At 33.7% G+C, this 20,668-nt stretch overlaps 1 pseudogene; it reads left to right on the plus strand.

Moving 5' to 3' along the window:
• Positions 1–18,568: 18,568 nt before the first annotated feature.
• Positions 18,569–19,481, plus strand: LOC141490549 (olfactory receptor 52E8-like; annotated as a pseudogene).
• Positions 19,482–20,668: the final 1,187 nt, after the last annotated feature.

The raw sequence follows: 20,668 nt of genomic DNA on the forward strand, positions 1-20,668 counted from the left end.
TTGGCATTAAAACTTTAGGTTCCTATTTTCTTTGTGTTACAGCTTAATACCTTTAGATCCAAAAAGGATTGATGTGCTGGGAGCTACATGAGTTTTGAGCTCCCATATGGTAAACCTTGAGGTTTTTTTACTATCTCCAACCAAAGGGAAACATTCATTTCTACTTCCAGTAGCCTTTTATCCTCACCACTAATTTGACATTCCCCTATCCCTTCATTTGTTGACCCCTTTTTCTGTAATGATAAAAAGTTCTCAATAATCCCATCTCAACAGACCATGATCCTTAGAAATTCTGGAACTTCCCAGAAGACTAGAACAAAGTTTTTCCCTTGTTAAGATGCAAAAGAAAAATGAGAAATTTGATGGTAATGGCTAAACTGTGAGTTTGTATGCAAGGGTGGAATAATGTTTTATAATACTTCCTCTAACTCACCTTAATATTCCCACTAACCCTTGTGCCCTTCGAGGAATCTCTTCTCAAATTCAAATATAGTCAATTTCTATCTTTCTAGTTAAATAGAATTTGCTGTGGTTTAGTACTGTGTCTAATTCTTTCATAGATGTTCTCTAAATAGCCTATTCCTCCTGCTTAGTTCCTTAGGTCTGATCTAGCCATTCTTCTGGTTCCTATTATTAGGATATCATGGCTCACTCTCTCTCTCTCTCTTTTCTCTCTCTCCTCTCTCCTCCTCCTCCTCTCTCTCTCTCTCTCTCTCTCTCTCTCTCTCTCTCTCTCTCTCTCTCTCTCTCTCTGTAATCATTTTGGGAATCTGATTTCCTCTAAAACTCTGAAACTATAAAAGAATAGACTTACCAGCTTACCAGTTACCTTGAAAATAAATAATGCACTTTCTGGAACAGGATTCTACAGCTCCTCACCCTCTGAATTCTCACTAATTTTTCTTTAGATATGGGAAAGGCTTATATTGAGGATGAAGTGCTTCCTTACTCCCTTTACTCCCTGAGATAAATTTTACATTATGATGATCCCCAGGGACTGCTGTGTTTCTATTTTCAGTATTTTACTGTCACAGAGCATAAAATTAGTTACTAGGAATGAAGAATAACTTTGTGCTCATTTAGTTACAGTAAGGCATTGGAACTGATAATTGAAGACATTGTCTGTCTCTACATACCCTACACTAGATATCTAGTTTTAAATAGAAATATAGATAGATATATGTATTATACATATGTATATGTTTATTTCTATGTATGTATATATGTGCAATTGTATGTGTGCACATACATAGATTTATTATGCTGAAAGAAGACAAGAACATTAAAAAAGTGCTTGTTCTAGCAGGATCTATATTCAAATTAGACAATGGTAAAGACATGTCCTGGACCACTCCAATGATCTCTCTGTGCCAGTATTTGTTCTTGGAAAGAGGAATCAATGGATGATTGTTGCAAGTCCATGACTTCTCCATTATGTTATTTAGAAAAAGATTAAAGAAAATGGATTTAATAAATGAGTCAGAAAGACCTGACTCAATTTCTGATATTTCCTAGCCACATCTTTATTATCTTTAAACTGAAATGGGAATTGTAAGTGAATTAGGAACTTTCTCAAGTGCCAACTTGGGGAAAATATGTGGAAAAGCAAATTATCATATAGGAATCAAAACTGTAGAAATACTAGAACCCTGAATTGTAACAGAATTCAGAAGTTATAATTAACCTATAATTTAAAAAACCTATAATTAAAAAATTATTAATAAAATAATTAAGAAATAGAGCTCTGTATTCCATCCAGAGCTTCCCAGTAAGTCACCAATATTTATTAAGTAATCACTATGAGTCAGGACTTATGTCACGCACCCCCAGTGAAATACATTCTATTATGAATATATATAGACATACTTTTTCATTGCCTTCTTCAGAGGTTTTGCTTTTAATAATTTAAAATTTGCCTCTTTGAAACTTTTATTCATTGATCCTAGATCTGCCCTGGATTTGAATAGAATAAACAATCTTTCTTCTTTATAATAGCTTTTCAAATATGGAAATACTAGGAATCAATGTCCCAATGCAAATATTCATGATATCTTACTCATTCTACATTCCATAATCTCAGCCTTGTGATTGATTTTCCATGAAATTATCAAAGCTTTAGACAATAGTTTGGCATAGAATAATGCCATGATTATAAACACTACATTCATAATTTAACCTAGATCATATTAACCTTTTCAACCACCTCTGTATAGGCATTTAAATAGATGTTGATACAATATATATATATATATATATATATATATATATATATATATATATATATATATATATATATATATATAAATATATATATTATTGGACTCGAGTCAGAAAGACCTTAGTTCAAATCCACCCTCAGATCAATACTAACTTTATGACTGTGATCAACTTGGTTTCCTCAACTGTAAAATGGTGTTATTATTATAACACCTCTCTCAGATGATTTTTTTGTGAGCATGCAATCAAATAATTCATGTAGAACAATTAAAGTACAATACAAATATTTGCTATTATTCTTATCATTCAATAGATATAAAGATACACAAGCATATTTAGAAATTTCTTTTTTCCTCCATTAATGGGCTTATTCTCCAAGGAAACCATCTATAAAAAAGGCAATCTTACAGGGTGACTAGGTGGTGTAGTGGATAAAGCACCAGCCTTGGAGTCAGGAGTACCTGGGTTCAAATCCAGTCTCAGACACTTAGTAATTACCTAGCTGTGTGGCCTTGGGCAAGCCACTTAACCCCATTTGTCTTGCAAAAACCTAAAAAAAAGAGTCTTAATAATATGCTTATAGTAATAAGCATCACCAATATTTATTACCAAGAAGTTTTTGTACTATAATGAAACAAAAATATAGCAATATCCTTAAATTGGTTACTGGCTAAACACATTGTGGCCTAAGAATATAATAGAAAATTATTGTACTATAAGAAATGACAAATATCATGAATACAGAGAAATACTGGAAGAACTCCATGAACTCATGAAGATGAAGTAAGCAGAGCCAAGCAAATAAATTACACAATGTCTATAGCAATGTATTTGCAAAATATAACCACACACAGACACAGAAAGATAGAGACATTCAAAAGTGAATGTAGAAGAATTATACAAATCTTGTCTGACTTGGAAGAACCATGAAAGAAGATTCCTAATCCACTCCTCTGTTGAGGTGGTAGGTTCACAGGTATTGTACTTTGCACATTTTGACATTTTTCCGTTACTTGACAGACATACTGGGGAAGGCAAAATCCTCTTTACCCAAAGGAAGGCAAATCTCTATCTTTGCTAAAATTGACTCCTACTGTAAAGATAATAAAATCATGTGAATAGTATAAATTAGTTGCAAAGGTAAATAGAAGGAAGCTTGATCCAGAGAAAAAGATTAGACTAGGCACTTTATTTGAATAGTTGGTGGGATATACCAACTGTGTATGGACTGTGAAGCACACCTGCTATATTATATAGTTTTACTGAATTTTTTAAATCTTTTTTGTTATTGCTGAAAGTTTCCATTTCCTATTATAGGAGAAGTTATTTATTCAGAAAGAAACCTGATATGATAAACTGCTCCCCTTTCCATTGATCTAATAGGTATACTATTCCTTGTTTTCCTAATTGACTTATAATATTACCTTTTATGGCTAATTCCTGTACCCATTTTGATCTTATCTTGCTATAGGATATAAGATATTAGTCTCTGCCTAATTTCTTCCATAATATCTTCTAGTTTCCCCTGAAGTTTTTTTTTATCAAAGAATGAGTTTTTAATCCCAGAAGTTAGAATATTTGGTTTTATCAAGCAGTAGATTACTAAAATCATTTACTGCTATCTCTTTTGCACCTCTATTACACTGATCTAACACTTTTTTTCTTATCTTATACCATATACTTTTGAGAACTGATGCTTTTTAATGTAATTTTAGTTCTGGTATTGCTGGACCATCTTCCTTGGCATATATTTCAATAATTCCCTTATATTCTTGACCTTTTGCTCCTCCATATGAATTTAGTTACTTTTTCCCCCTAGCTTACTAAAGTAATTTTTTGGAAATCTGATTGGTATGGCAATAAATAAGTAATTTCACTTAGGTAGAACTGTCATTTTTATTACATTAACTCAACCTACCCATGAGCAATAGATATTTGCCCAGTTATTTAGATTTGATTTTATTCATGTGAGAAGTGTTTTATAATTGTCTTCATAAAGTTTCTGAGTCTTCTTTGGCAGAAAATACTGAGTATTTTCTTTTGTCTTGATGGGTTTTTTTATTGTTTTTTTAATTTTATGATTTTCCCCTCAATCTTTCTTCTCTCCTCCCACCCCCACAGAAGGCAGTCTGATAGTCTTTACATTATTTCCATGCTATACATTGATCAAAATTGAATGTGTTGAGAGAGAAATCATATCCTTAAGGAAAAAATAAAATATGAGATAGCAAAATTACATAATAAGATACCTTTTTTAAAAAAATGAAGGTAGTCTTTGGTCTTTGTTTAAACCCCACAGTTCTTTTCCTGGCTACAAATGGTATTCTCCATCACAGATGCCCTAAAATTATGCCTGACTGTTGCACTGATCGAAATGAACAAGCCCATTAAGGTTGATCATCACTCCCATGTTGCTGTTAAGGTGTACAATGTTCTTCTGGTTCTGCTGCTCTCACTCAACATCAGTTCATGCAAGTCTTTTCAGGCTTCTCTGAATCCCCATCCCTCCTGGTTTTTAATAGAACATTAGTGCTCCATAACCATACATATACCACAATTTGTTCAGCCATTCCCCAATTGATGGACATTTGCTCAATTTCCAATTCATTGCCACCACAAACAGGGCTGCTATGAATATTTTTGTACAAGTGTTGTTTTTACCCTTTTTCAAAATCTCTTCAGGGTGTAGACCAAGTAGTGGTATTGCTGGATCAAAGGGTATGTACATTTTTATTGCCCTTTGGGCATGATTCCAGTTTCTCTCCTGAAAGGCTGGATGAGTTCATAGCTCCACCAAAAATGCTTTAGCGTCCCAGATATCCCACATCCCTTCCAACATTGATCATTGTCCTTTCTGGTCATATTGGTCAGCCTGAGAGGTGGGAGGTGGTACCACAGAGATGCTTTAATTTGCATTTCTCTAATCAATAGTGATTTAGAGCAATTTTTCATATGACTATATGTCACTTTGTAAATTGCCTCTGCATATCCTTTGTCCATTTGTTAATTGGGGTATGATATTTTTTTAAAAATAAATTTGACTCAGTACTCTATATATTTTATGAATGAGTTATTTGTCAGAAATGCTAGTTGTAAAAATTGTTTCCCAATTTACTGAATTTCTTTTGATTTTGGTTATAGTGGATTTGTTTGTGTAAAATCTTTTTAATTTAATGTAATCAAAATTCTTGATGTCATTTTAGTTTGTTTTTTTTTTTTGCAAGGCAAATGCGGTTATGTGGCTTGCCCAAGGCCACACAGCTAGGTAATTATTAAGTGTCTGAGACTGGATTTGAACCCAGGCACTCCTGACTCCAAGTCTGGTGCTTTATCCACTGCGCCACCTAGCTGCCCCTTGATGTCATTTTAAATGAGATTTCTCTTTGTATTTCTTTCTGCTTTGTCTTGTCAGTAATATATAGAAATGCTGAGCATTTATATGGGTTTCTTTTATATCCTGCACCTTTGCTAAGGTTGCCTGATGTTTCCAGTAGTTTTTAAGATGATTTTCTAGGGTTTTCTAGGTAAACCATCATATCATCCACAAAGAGTGAGAGTTTTGTTTCTTCATTATTGATTCTGATTCCTTCAGTTTCTTTTTCTTCTCTTACTATTAAAGCTAACATTTCTAATACTACATTGAATAATAGAGGAGATGATGGGCATCTTTCTTTCACCCTTAGTCTTATTGGAAATGCTTTTAGCTTATCTCTATTGCATATATTGATTGTTGAAGTTTTTAGATAGATATTGCTCATCATGTTAAGGAACATTCCATTTATTCCTGTGTTCTCTAGTGTTTTTAGTAGGAATGAATGCTACATTTTGTCAAAAGCTTTTTTCAGCATCTATTGAGATAATCATATAATTTCTTTTAGTTAATTATTAATATGGACAATTATGCTGATAGTTTTCCTAATACTAAACTGACCCTGCAGTCCTGGTATTAATCCTGCTTGATCAAAGTATATTATCCAAGTGATAACTTGCTAATATTTTATTTAAAATTTTTGCATCCATATTTTCTTTCTCTGTTTCGACTCTTCCTGATTTAGGTATGAGCACCATATTGGTGTCATGAAAGGAATTTGGCAGACTTTCTTCTTCATGTATTTTTTTCAAAAGTTTATATAGAATCAAAACCAATTGCTTGTTGAATGTTTGATAGAATTCACTTGGGAATCCATCTGGCCCAGGAAATTTTTTCCCTTGACAGTTCATTGATGGCTTGTTGAATTTCTTTTTTCTGAGATAAAGTTATTTAAATATTTAATTTCCTCTTCTTATAACCCGGGCAATTTATATTTTTATAAATCTTCATTCAATTCACTTAGATTACTAAATTTTTGACATACAGTTGGACACAATAGTTCCAAATTATTGATTTAATTTCCCTCTCATTGGTGGTGTGTTCATCTTTTTCATTTTTAATGCTAGTAAATTGATTTTCTTTTTCCTTTTTTAAATCAAATTAGCCAAAAGTTTATCTATTTTATTGGTTTTTTCATAAAACCAATTCTTGGTTTTATTTATTGGTTCAATAATTTTCTTGAAGTTTTTTATTAATTTCACCTTTAATTTTCATAATTTACAATTTAGTATTTAATTGGGGATTTTCAATTTATTATTTCTCTAACTTTTTAAATTGCATGCTCAGTTCATCAATCTCCTCTTTCTCTATTTTATTCATGAAAGCATTTAGAGATATAATGTATTCCCTAATAACTTCTTTCATTGTATCTAGTAAGTTTTGGTATGTTTTCCCATCATTGCCATTCTCTTGGATGAAATCATTGGTTCATTCTATGATTTGTTGTTTGATGCACTAATTCTTTAAAATTAGATTATTTAGTTTCCAATTGGTTTTAAGTCTAATCCCCCATGGTCCTTTATCACATGTGATTTTTATTGCATCATGGTCTGAGAAGGATGCATTCAACATTCCTAACTTTCTACATTTGATTATGAGGTATTTATATCATAATGCTCAATAGTCAGAGCCATGTACTGTAGAAAAAAGGTATATTCTTTTCTATCCCCCATTCAATTTTCTCCAGAGATCTATTATATCTAAATTTTCTAACGTTCTATTCACCTCCTTACCTTCCTTCTTGATTATTTAATTGTTAGATGTATCTAATTCTGAGAGAGGGAGTTTGAGGTCCATCACCACTAGAGTTTTGCCATCTATATCTTCATGTAACTCATTTAGTTTCTCCTCTAAGAATTTGAATTCTATCATACTTGGTGCATACACCTTTATTATTGAAAGCACTTCATTATCTATGGTACCTTTTAGGAGGATATAATTTTCTGCTACTCTGATTTTTTCACTTCAGTTGAAGCATAATGTATTCTGCTCCAATCTTTTACCTTTACTCTGTATCTTCATGCTTCAAATGTGTTTCTTGTAAGCAGCATATTATAAGATTCTGGTTTTTAATCCACTCTGCTATGGGAAAATTCTTCCTATTTAGATTCACAGTAATAATTACTAAATCTTTATTGCTTCCATGCTATCTCATATTTCCCCCCTCTTCTTTCACTTTTTCCCTCTTTCTGAGTGTTTTGCTTCTAAATGCCTCCTCCCTTGATGTGTTTCTTCCTTCTATCCAATACCCTACCTTTTCTTTTCCCTTTACTTTTTCCCCCTTCTTCCTTCCTTCCTTCCCTTCCATAAGTCCCTTCTTCCCTCCCCCTTTCCTCTCCTAACACTTGAAAGGGAAAATAAATTTCTAAACTCAACAGAAAGTATGTATTAATCCCTCTGTGTATCAAATCCAATGAGAGTAAGTTTCAGGAAGTTTTCACTAACTTCCTTCTTTCTCTCTATGGCAATAGGTTCTTTGTACCTCTTCATGTGATATAATTTCCCCATTCAAATCCTTCCTGTCTCTTCACTATCCCCCCCCCCCATTTTTTGAAATATTTTATTTATTTTGTTTTAAAGTTTTTCCCCCATTCTTGCTTCCCTCCCCACACCCCCACAGAAGGCATTCTGCTAGTCTTTACATTGGTTCCATGGTATATATTGATCTCAGTTGAATGTGATGATAGAGAACTCATGTCCTTAAGGAATAAAAATAAGGTATGAGATAGTAAAATTATGTGATAAGATAACTTTTTCCAATCGAAGGTAATAGTCTTTGGTCTTTGTTCAAAGTCCATAATTCTTTCTCTGGCTATAGGTGGTATTCTCCATTGCAGATAGCCCAAAATTGTCCCTGGTTGCTGAATTGATGGAATGAGAAAGTCCATCAAGGTTGATCATCACCCCCATGTTGCCCTTAGGGTATACAATGTTTTACTGGTTCTGCTTATCTTGCTCAGTATAAGTTCATGCAAATCCTTCCAGGCTTCCCTGAATTCCCAACCCTCCTGGTTTCTAATAGAACAATAGTGTTTCATGACATACATATACCACAGTTTGTTAAGCCATTCAGCAATTGAAGGACATTCACTTAATTTCCACTTTTTTGCCACCACAAACAGGGTTGCTATAAATACTTTTGTCCAAGTGATGTTTTTACCCTTTTCATAATCTCTTCAGGGTTTAGACCCAGTAGTAGTATTGCTGGATCAAAAGGTTAGCACATTTTTATTGCCCTTTGGACATGAGTCCAAATTTCTCTCCAGAAAGGTTGGATGAGTTCACAGCTCCACCAACAATGTATTAGTGTCCCAGATTTCTCACATCTCTTCCAAAATTGATTATTGTCCTTTCTGTTCATATTGGCCAGTCTGAGAGGTGTGAGGTGGTATCTCAAATATTCTTTAATTTGCATTTCTCTAATAAGTAACAATTTGGATCAATTTTTCATATGACTATGGATCGCTTTGATTTCCTCCGCTGTAAATTGCTTTTGCACATCCTTTGACCATTTGTCAATTGGGAAATGGCTTGTTTTTTGAAAATTTGACTCAGTTCTCTGTATATTTTAGAAATGAGTCCTTTGTCAAAAATATTAGTTACAAAAATTTTTTTCCCAATTTACTACATTTCTTTTGATCTTGGTTACAGTGGTTTTGTCTATGCAAAAGCTTTTTAATTTAATGTATTCAAAATTATCTAGTTTGTTTTTAATGATGATCTCTATCTCTTCCTTAGTCATAAGCTGCTTCCCTTTCCATAGCTCTGACAGGTAAATTACTCCTTGATCTTCTAGTTTGGTTACAATATTTTTTTTTTATATCTAAATCCTGTATCTATTATGATCTTATCTTGGTATAGGGTGTGAGGTGTTGGTTTAATCTAAGTTTCTTCCATACTAACTCACAATTTCCCCAACAGTTTTTATTGGAGAGAGTTTTTATCCCAATAGCTGGACTCTTTGGGTTTATCAAATGGAAGATCACTGTAATCATTTCCTGCTATTGCACCTAGTCTATTCCACTGATCTGTGATTCTGTTTCTTAGCCAGCAGTTTTGATGATTGATGCTTTTTTAATATAATTTTTTGATCTCATAAGGCTAAGCCACCTTCTTTGCAGTTTTTTTTTTTTTCATTGAATCCCTGGAAATTTTGACTATTTATTTTTCCATAGAAATTTATTTACAACATTCTCTTACTCCTTAAATTAATTTTTTGGAATTTTGATTGGTAGGGCACTAAACAAGTTGTTTAGTTTTGGTAGAATTGTCATTTATATTATATTAGCGCGACTTATCCATGAATGTTTGCCCAGGTGTTTAAGTCTGTTTTTATTTGTGTGATAAGTGTTTAGTAATTGTTTTCAAAAGGTTTTTGAGTTAGCAATGGCAGGTAGACTCCCAAGCATTTTATTTTTTCTGAGGTTACTTTGAATGGGTTTTCTCTTTCTAGCTCTTTCTGCTATATCTTGCTAGTCATATATAGAAATGTTCTGTATTAATGAACATTTATTTTATATCCTGCTACTTTGTTAAAGTTTCTAATTATTTCTAGTAGTTTTTTAGATGACTTTTTTGGGATTCTCTAGGTATATCATCATGTCATCTGCAAAGAGTGAGAGTTTTGTCTCCTTCTTCCCTAATTCCTTCAATTTTCTTTTTCTTCTCTTATTGCTGAAGCTAACATTATTAATACGATATTGAATAGTAGTGGTGATAATGGGCATCCTTGTTTCACCCCTGATCTTATTGGGAATGCCTCAAGCCTAACCCCATTGCATATAATGCTTGTCGATGGTTTCAGATAGATACTGCTCATTATTCTAAGAAACAAACCACTTATTTCTACACTTTCTAGTGTTTTATTAGGAATGAGTGTTGTATTTTGTCAAAAGCTTTTTCAGCTTCTATTGATATGATCATATGATTTCTGACAGGAATGTTATTGATATAATTCATTATACTAACAGTTTTCCTAATATTGAACCAACCCTGCATTCCTCGAATAAATCCTACTTGATCATAATATATTATCCTAGTGATAACTTGTTGTAATCATTTTGCTAAGATTTTATTTAAGATTTTTGCATCTATATTCATCAGGGAGATAGATCTATAATTTTCTTTCTCTGTTTTAACCCTTCCTGGGTTAGGTATCACCATATTGGTGTCATAGAAAGAGTTAGGCAGAGTTCCATCTTCACCTATTTTTCCATATAGTTTATATGGAATTGGAACCAGTTGTTCCTTAAATGTTTGATAGAATTGACTTGTGAATCCATCTGACCCTGGAGATTTTTTTTTAGGTTTTTTGCAAGGCAAATGGGGTTAAGTGGCTTGCCCAAGGCCACACAGCTAGGTAATTATTAAGTGTCTGAGACTGGATTTGAACCCAGTTACTCCTGACTCCAGGGCTGGTGCTTTATCCACTGCACCACCTAGCTGCCCCTGGAGAATTTTTTCTTAGGGAGTTCAATAAGGACTTGTTGAATTTCTTTTTCTGAGGTAGGGTTACTTAGGTTTTGAATTTCCTCTTCATTTAATCTGGGCAAGTTATATTTTTGTAAATATCCATCCATTTCACTTAGATTGTCAAATTTATTGGCATAGAGTTGGGTAAAATGATTCTGAATCATTAATTTATTCCTCATTGTGGTGAGTTCACCTTTTTTCATTTATGATACTAGCAATTTGGTTTTCTTCTTTCTTTTTTTAATCAAATTGACCAGAGGTCTATCAATTTTATTGTTTTTTTTTTCATAAAACCAGCTCTTGGTTTTATTTATTAATTCAATAGTTTTCTTGCTTTTGATTTTATTAATTTCTCCTTTAAGTTTTAGAATTTCTAATTTGGTATTTAATTGGGGGGTTTTAATTTGTTCTTTCTCTGATTTTTTTTAGTTGCTTATTTAGTCCATTGATTTCTTCTTTCTATAATTTATTTATGTCAACATTTAAAGATATAATACATCCCCTGACAGCCACCTTGAGTATATTTCATGGGTTTTGGTATGTTGTATCATTATTGTCATTATCTAGGATGAAATAATTAATTCTTTCTGTAATTTGTTGCTTGATCCTCTCTTTCTTTAAAATAAGGTTATTTAGTTTCCAATTAGTTCTGGGTCTACATCTCCCTGGCCTAGTATTGCATATGATTTTTATTGCATTATGATCTGAGAAAAATGTATTCACTATTTCTACCTTTCTGAAACTGATCATTAAGTTTTTAATGTCCTAGTACATGATCAATTTTTGTGTAAGTGCCATGTACAACAGAAAAAAAGTATATTCCTTTCTATCCACATTCAATTTGAATTGCTTCTTTCTGACTACTTGCAGGATTTTCTCCTTCATCTGACAAGTCTTGATTTTGGCCACAACATTCTTTGGTGTTTTCATTTTGAGATCCCTTTCAGGAAGGGATGCTGGATTCTTTCAATGACTCTTTTGCCCTTTGGTTCCAGGATGAGGGAAATTCTCTTCAGTTGTATCCTGAAGTATGAAGTCTAGCATTTTTCCCTCTTTTTTTCTTAATCAAAATATTAAAATAATCCCAAGGTTCTTAAATTGTCTCTCCTGGATCTATTCTTCAGGTCAATTGTTTTACCAATGAGGTTACATTTTCTTCTATTTTTCATTTTTTTGATTCTTGGTATTTCATGAAGTCATTGTTTTCCACAGATCCCAATCTATTTCTCAGAGAGGAATTTTCTGCATTCGGCTTTTCCCACTTTTCTATTTCTTCAATTCTATTTTTAAAGGAGCTGTTATCTTTTGTCATTTGCCCAATTGTGTTTTTGATAGAATTATTTTCTTTTTGCATTTGTCCAATTGTATTTTTAAAGAATTCAGTTTTTGAGGTGGCTAGGTGCTAGTGGATAGAGCACCAACCCTGGAGTCAGGAGTACCTGAGTTCAAATCCATCCTCAGACAGTTAATAATTACCTAGCTGTGTAGCCTTGGGAAAGCCACTTAACCCCACTGCCTTGCAAAAACCTAAAAAATAAAAAAGAATTTGTTTTCTTCTGTCAATTTTGTCATAAGATGTTAATTTTCTCTTGCATAGTGTTAATTTTGTTTTGCATTTCTTTTCCCAATTTTTCCATTTGATTTTTGAACTCCTTTCTGATCTCTTCCAAAATGTTTTTCTGGGCTGTAGAAAAAATCTCGTCTGAAGTTTCACATATAGCTTCCTTTCTGTCCTCTTCTTTATCTCCAAAGTAACATCCTATCCCCATTTTGGGGATGTTAGCTTTCCCTAGGGTCTTATGCTAGGGGAGAGACTAGTTTGTAGACTTGGAGCTGCGAATAAGAATGTTACCTTTCTCATTGAAGTTAGGAATTCCAGGGAGTTGTTACTGTCGACCAACCAGTTAAGAAATGACAGAAACTTTCTCTGAATCGTCTGTCTTGTCCTCACACAACCCAGGCATTGGAATAGGCAGTCAGTGTTAGAAAGGCCAGAGGGTCTCTTTGTGTAATCAGTGCTGCAGAAGTTCCCCTCTGGCATCCAGGCCTTGGGGAAATGTGAGAACACCAGGGGCTATTTCTGTGATTGTATTGAAGAAAGTCAGACCCTCCCTCAGGAATGTCCAGGACTCTGCTGGGAATACTGGGGTCTTGCCATTTGGGCCACTGTCCAGACTAGCTGAGCTGGCCTGACAGGAGTCCTGGACAACCCTGCTGGAGCACTTCCTGGTAGCTCACTCAGGTTGGTTCAGAGGGACAACCAGGAGAGCTTAAAATAGTGCCTGACTTCTCTCTGCCATCTTGGTCAGAAGTCTCCATAATTCTTATTTTAAAGAAAATTGAGTGATTGTGAGGATAAGAAAAAAAGGCTACATAACCAGAAGTTGGTAACAAATGAATATCATGTGATTCTTACTGATAATCTTGGTACTTGAATTCAGTCTTTATTGTTTCTTGCATTATTTTTTTTCAGATTAGCACACTGAATTTTGACTAGGATATACTTGACTTTTCCTTATTTCATATAATGCTTTTAGATGATTTTAGTTAGATACTGCTTATTGTTTTAAGGAACAATCCATTTATTCCTATGCTCTCTAGTGTTTTTAATAGCAATGGGCACTGTATTTTGTCAAAAGCTTTTTTCATCATCTATTAAATAATCACATGATTTCTATTAGGTTTGTCATTGATATGGTCAATTATGCTAATAATTTTCCTGAAATTGAACCAACTGTGCATTTCTGATATAAGTACTAATTGATCATAATGTATTATTCCAGAGATAATTTGCTGTAATTGTTTTGATAACATTTTATTTAAAATGTTCAGAACCATATTCATTAGGAAAATTGGTCTATAATTTTCTTTCTCTTTTTTTTGAATTTTCCTGGTGCAGGTATCAGTACCATATTGGTGTCCTAGAAGGGGTTTGGTAGTGTTCTTTCTTCACCTATTTTTTCAAATAGTTTATAAAGAATTGGAACTAATTGTTCTGTCAGTGTTTGGTAAAATTCACTTGTGAATGCATCTGATCCTAGTGATTTTTTCTTAGGGAGTTCATTGATGTCTTCTTTAATTTCTTTTTTGTATGATGTACTTGGAAATTTACATTTTGTAGTTTCTTTAGGAGGGGATCTGTTGATTTTTTTTTAAAATTTCTACTTGGCCCTCTGGTTCTAAGAAATGTAATCTTTTTTTTATTACTTCTTAAAATATATAAACTCTTTTATCTTTTTTTTCCTTCTTTCCTCCCTTGCTTCTTTTCTTACTTTCTTGCATGATTACTTTCCAGGAGTTTAACTGTTTTCTTAATTTATGTCTCTAGGTCTGTTGTCCAAACCAGCTTGTTTTAGTATGGGATATTCAAATTGTCTTCCCCACCCCCCACTTTTTTGATTGCTTTCAAGACTTCTTGTTGTCTTAAGAGATCATTAACATCTAATTGAACAATTCTACTTTTCAAAGATTATTCCTTTGGTAAATTTTTGTACTTCTAAAGCTGATTTGCCAGTTATTCTCACATGTATTTTCTCCACAGATTTCATTTCTATACTTTCCTATAATGATATTATTTTATCTATAAAATAATTTTTTAGCTAAACTCAATTTACTTAAGAACTTGCTAACTTTGTGTTTTTCTTTGAAGTTTGGTTTGTGGATATTTTGAAGTCCTCTTCAGAGTGGTAATCTTATTTATATTTTTATTTTCTCATTCTTCCAGACTTATTTCCAAAACTCTGAATTTGTACTAAGGAATAACTCTATCATCTTGCATAAAGAATGTCTGTATCTTATTTTTTCCTATGTTCTATTCTCTGGATTCCTACTTTTGCCTCAGCTATATACTAATTGATATAGTCTTCAAGATCTCAAGGGCAGCCTTTGGTTCACCTATGGTTGTCTCATATAAAAATGTGATTAGTGACCTCCTGATCTGAGATCTGACAGATTTCAGTCAGTAGGCTTTGACCTGGATAAAGCTCCAATAGACTGCTGCTGGTTCTAACCTCTCTCAGCTAGATGGAAGACTATGTAGGTTTAAAAACCAGTACATCAGATATTTTGGTATGTGATTTCTACCTTGTTACTCACCTTCATTCTAGACTGATAAATAAATGGCAGACCCAGTTCCAAGGTCAGAAACACATAAATCCTACTCACCTCTGTTCATATATCTTGCCCAATAAATAGCCCCAGGCTTCAGATCACATTAAATCTGTGACCCAGTTCAGGGGTCTGTCCAATACAGCTTCCAACTAATTCCTTTTCCTATGTCCTATACAAAGACAAGCCTAACCCTTCTGAAGCTGTGATTTCTTATCCTAATATACTGCCACCAGTGTCGATTTCTTTTGTATCCTGTAAATCTCGTTTTTGTCATTATTTCTGGATAGATTCCTTATGTTCAGAGAATTCTGACTCCTCATGCTGAACTGAAGTCATGAAGTCCATATACTTCTGACTCCTTATGCTGAACTGGATTTAAAAAATAAAGTTCTTCCTGAATTTCCCAATCTGGACATTAATGCTATTTTTAAATCTTTTTTTTTGGAATAGTGGCAGTTGGTGATCAGTGATGTGCTATTTCCACTTTCTATAGGTGTAGCTAGGTGGCACAGTGGATAAAGCACAGGGCTAGGAGTCAGGAGGATGGGTGTTCTGATCCAGCCTCTGACACCCTGCATGCCTTGCATCCAGGGTCATTTCCAGTTATCCTGGTTCATATCTGGCTACTGGATCAGATGGCCTTGGAGGAGAAAGTGAGGCTGGTGACTGAGCACAGAATTCTCTCACTCAAATCCATTTCATGTACTCATGGCATCATCTCTCTGATGTCATGATCTTCTTTGATAATGAAGGACAAACCATCAATCACCATTTAGATTGGTTTTCTAATGGATAATTTTAGCATCTGAGAATCAGAAGCCTAAATTGAGAGAGAGAGAGAGAGAGAGAGAGAGAGAGAGAGAGAAAGAGAGAGAGAGCGAACTCCAATCTATTACAGATCTCAGGTACTTATTAATCTAGCCTTTGACAATAATTGGCTATATGATTATACAAGTCTAAATTACAAAATGAAAGGATTGGACTTGATGACTTCTAAGGACCCTTCCAGTTCTAAAACTATCATCCTATGATCTTAAGTCTCTTTGAACACGTCTGTATCAGGCAGTTCCAAACTTTCAGACACTGGGCATTAGATACGCTTTCATCAGTTGTAGACTTGGCCTCAAGGGGGGGTAATCCCCAAGTGGCTTCTGTTGCAGTATAAACATCACTTTCTCCAGGAAGCTGGATAAGATCAGCATTCAGCCAGTATACAACCAAAGCTGGTGAGTTTGATTTTTACTTAAAGGAGATGATGGTGTTGTAGTAATAAAGGAGAGAGAATTCTCAACCCCAGACTTATGCTTGGTTAGAGACCTGAATCTATCAGAAAGAAAAAAATATAGATAGTAACATCCAAAACAGATGAAGAGGAATTTTTCTGTTCCTCTAAGGTTCTTAGAATTCTTAGATAGACTGAAGAAAATTGCTTTGAACCCTCAAATTACACATCCTTAAGGGTAATAAGAAGCTTCTATTGAGGAAGGAGCTCCTGTCAAGGAAAAGAGAATGCAGAGTGATCACATTAAAGTCTACATAATAAAGCATCATAAACTTCAGTCAGAATTAAATGGCAGAATTTCTTCTAATTTATGACAGTTCATCCTAATTTTCTTCTAATCCAAAGCCTGAGTGCTCTTCTGCTGAATTTTCTCTTTCAGAGCCAAATAGAGAATAAGACCCTACTCTGATAGCGAAAACAAGATTTCAGTGTTGAATGGTTAATATACCGAGGTGAAAACAATAAGTATTTGTGTGGTCATGTAATCTGGGATTGTGGAGGGTGCATTTCACAAAACAGCTTCCTAGCTCTATCCCCTAAAGGGGCCTATTAAATTTCAATATGACATACCCACTGATGATTAGAATATATTTACTCCATTTAGTCTTCTACAATAGCATTATTAGAAGGGTTTTTTCCTTTTTATTCTGAGTCAGTTATAAAGTTATGCTTTTCTCCCTATAACAAAATTTCTTCCATATCTAGTTTATATATCAAATCAAAAACCCCCTTGAAAACTTTCTTTTTTAAAATTTTAATTTGCATATTATATTGTGATTCCAGAAATAACAGAATTATAGCAGAAACATATTAATATCTATTATGACTTAAAAGTATTGCTCAGGAAATTAGGGGAAAATGTATAAATGTAACAATTAACTGGCTATGAGAAAACTACATGGGAATAGTTTGGAAATTTTCTATCTTAATCTTGTTTTGTACCTTAATAAGGGTCAGTCATATTGTCTTTCTTCCTACCCCCTCTCTTTTTCTTATATTTCATCCCTGCCTCTCTCTTTCTATTTCTCGTCATCTTACAAGATTGATTTATGATTGGGAAAAAACCCTAGTGCAAAAGACTGATAAAATTCCTAAAATATGTGATAAATTTTTATTTAGAGAGATGTAGGCCTAGTAAATTGACTTTATCAATAATTGCTATGAGTCAGCAGAATGACTCCTGGATAGAAAATTCTATTTGATCACCATGCTTGGTTTTGCCTTTAATCAATTCTTCTAGGCTTTATTTCAAGTCCCAAATGCCACTCATGAACTAAATACAGTTATGACCCTAAAAAAATCAGAAAATCTCAGAGTCAGGTGGGAACTTAGAGATTACCTTAAATCAGTCTTTAAACTAAATTATGAATAAAATGTACCTGACTATTATCTAGCTTTTGTATCATCAATGATATGGAAAATCATTCAAAATGTTGAAAAGTCTGATCATTTAGATCCTTTTTCTTTTTGGTAAACTATATTGGTATTTAGAGTTAGCATCAATTACTTTTACTTTCCAATGGGAGAAAGAAAAATATTCATTCAATAGATAAATACACAAATATTTGAAGACTTTCTTTTGTTTGTTTTCTTGGAGTCTTTTCTTTATGGTTAAATTCCTAATTCCTTCAAATCATCCTGTTTCAATTTTCCTCAGTTTTCATCCACATCATCTGAAAACACTTTAGCTTGCCACAGAATCACAGAATCTCAAAGGTGGAATAAAGTACCTTAGAAATTATTTTTTTCATTCCACTTGATATATTTCATTAATTCATCAAAATAGACCATAAATTACAGGTCTGCTCACAACTTTTTCTTCATTCTTTGCAAAACAGCTAGTTTTTGACATATTATGGAGCCCATAGTTATAGTACCTGAGAGCATTTAGAGTGTTTGTAGAATTTGTGCTCAAATTAAATCATATTCTACCTTTAATTTGAAGGCTAAATCTTGCTAGTCTTAGTTTGAAAAACAGACAAGAAATGTCAGTTTGAAATGACACCATCTTCTTCTTGGTTTTCCAGATGAACAAGGAATGGGATGATTGCGATGTATCCATTAAAGGGGGAAAGATTCTGCTTCTAAAAGCAGTGGATTTCAACAGCATCGAGAGGATGACTTCATTTAATAACACTGAATTCCACCCCTCCAGTTTCCTGCTACTAGGCATCCCTGGACTAGAAGAATTGCACATCTGGATAGGCTTCCCTTTCTGTGCTGTGTATTTGATTGCATTTTTTGGGAATCTCAGTATTCTGTTTGTGATCAATAGTGAGCAAAGTCTCCACCAACCCATGTTCTACTTTCTAGCGATGTTGGCCACTGTCGACTTGGGTCTCTCCACGGCCACCATTCCTAAAATGATGGGCATTTTCTGGTTCAACTTGAAGGAGATTAGCTTTGAGGGATGCCTCGCCCAGATGTTTTTTATCCATATTTTCACTGGTATGGAGAGTATTGTGCTTGTGGCTATGGCTTTTGATCGCTACGTGGCCATCTGCCATCCTCTCAGGTATAGTATGATCCTCACTAATAAAGTCATTGTCACTATATCAGGGATAGGAATCCTGAGGAATTTTGCTTTAGTCACACCAATGGTATTTCTAGTCCTCCGACTGCCATATTGTGGTCATCATGTTATTCTCCACACCTATTGTGAGCATATGGGAATTGCCCGATTGTCTTGTGCCAGCATCCGTGTTAACATCATCTATGGCTTATTTATTATTTGTATAATATTTTTGGATATGACCTTGATTGCTATTTCCTATATACAAATTCTTCAAGCAGTTTTTAAACTCCCTTCTCAGGAGGCTCGCTTCAAGGCTCTTAACACTTGTGGTTCCCACCTCTGTGTCATCTTAGCCTTCTTCACTCCTGCTCTCTTTTCATTCCTTACCCATCGATTTGGCCACAATATTCCTCATTATATCCATATATTATTGGCCAATCTATATGTGGTTGTTCCTCCTGCACTCAATCCTGTTATTTATGGAGTCAGGACTAAGCAGATCCGGGAATATCTGATTCAAGTTTTCACCAGGAAAGAGCAATGTTAAATGAAGAAATTCATACTATTCTATTCAGTTTCTTCCCAGGGAAATAGGTTTCCTAGAGGGATAGAGTACTGAGCTTTTTCCAATATTGAAATATCCTCTTACAAGTAATAAAAAGTCAAGTTTTCAGAGACAATTAAATTAAAAAATAAAAATATAGAGATTACCTTTGTGTCAATTCCAGTGTGAATATGGGAATATAGGAAAGATTTTTATAAGATCTTGACATTCAGCATTAAATTTTTACCATTAATTTAATGTATAATTGAATTACTGTTAAATTTTATATCCTGTCTTTTTCCTCTCCCCCTTACCTCCATATGCATGCTGTGGTCCACAGCAAAATAAATCAGATTCTTCAGGTTCAAAAAGAAAACAATTTTATTTTTCCTCTTTCAGCTCTGTGGTATGTGTGTCTTCCAGGGCAGGACAATTGATATACTAATTATAAAGTGAACTTGTGTATAACTCTTTTTTTTTATCCTCCTCTCAAAGTGCTGTGAAGAAGTCTGTAATTTAGGACCTAATACATTGTTACTACAAACTTACAAAGTTTAGTGCCATGGTTTTAGTCCCCAGAATGTCTGGTGAATTTTATGCAAATAAATTTATCACTCAATTACTTTGATCACAGAATACATTTTTTTGATAGTTCCAGGGACTTGAAGATAGAATGCAAGAACTTAGTTCCACATTAACAAAAGTCACTAAATAGGCTAGATAACAAATTTGAATTTCCTATGTTACTGATAGTGGGTCAATGTCAGTAAAGACATAAAGGATAACACAACCTGAAAACATTGAAGCCTCATTCGTAAGAAACAATCAAATAAACATGAACAGAAAACAAACAACCCAGCATCCATTCACATGTAGTGCAGTTCACTTGGAACAAAAGAAGTACACAAGATGAGGGAAAGTAAAAGTATGACAAGCCATAATAAAACAGTGACAGGATATTTCATCTTTGTCATAGTAATAATTCATTTATATATGTGGGAAAAAATCCTAGAAGATATCTAAATCAATCCTTTAATTTTATGGATAAATAAACTAAAATTCAGTGAAGTAAACTACTTCACCAATATAACAGGTAGTAAGTGGAAAGTTGGAGTGTGAACTGAATGCAAATACTCTGTTAAATCTAAATATATTCCT

The sequence above is a fragment of the Macrotis lagotis genome, chromosome 1 (genome assembly GCF_037893015.1).
Source record: "Macrotis lagotis isolate mMagLag1 chromosome 1, bilby.v1.9.chrom.fasta, whole genome shotgun sequence".
Taxonomy (NCBI): Eukaryota; Metazoa; Chordata; class Mammalia; order Peramelemorphia; family Peramelidae; genus Macrotis; species Macrotis lagotis.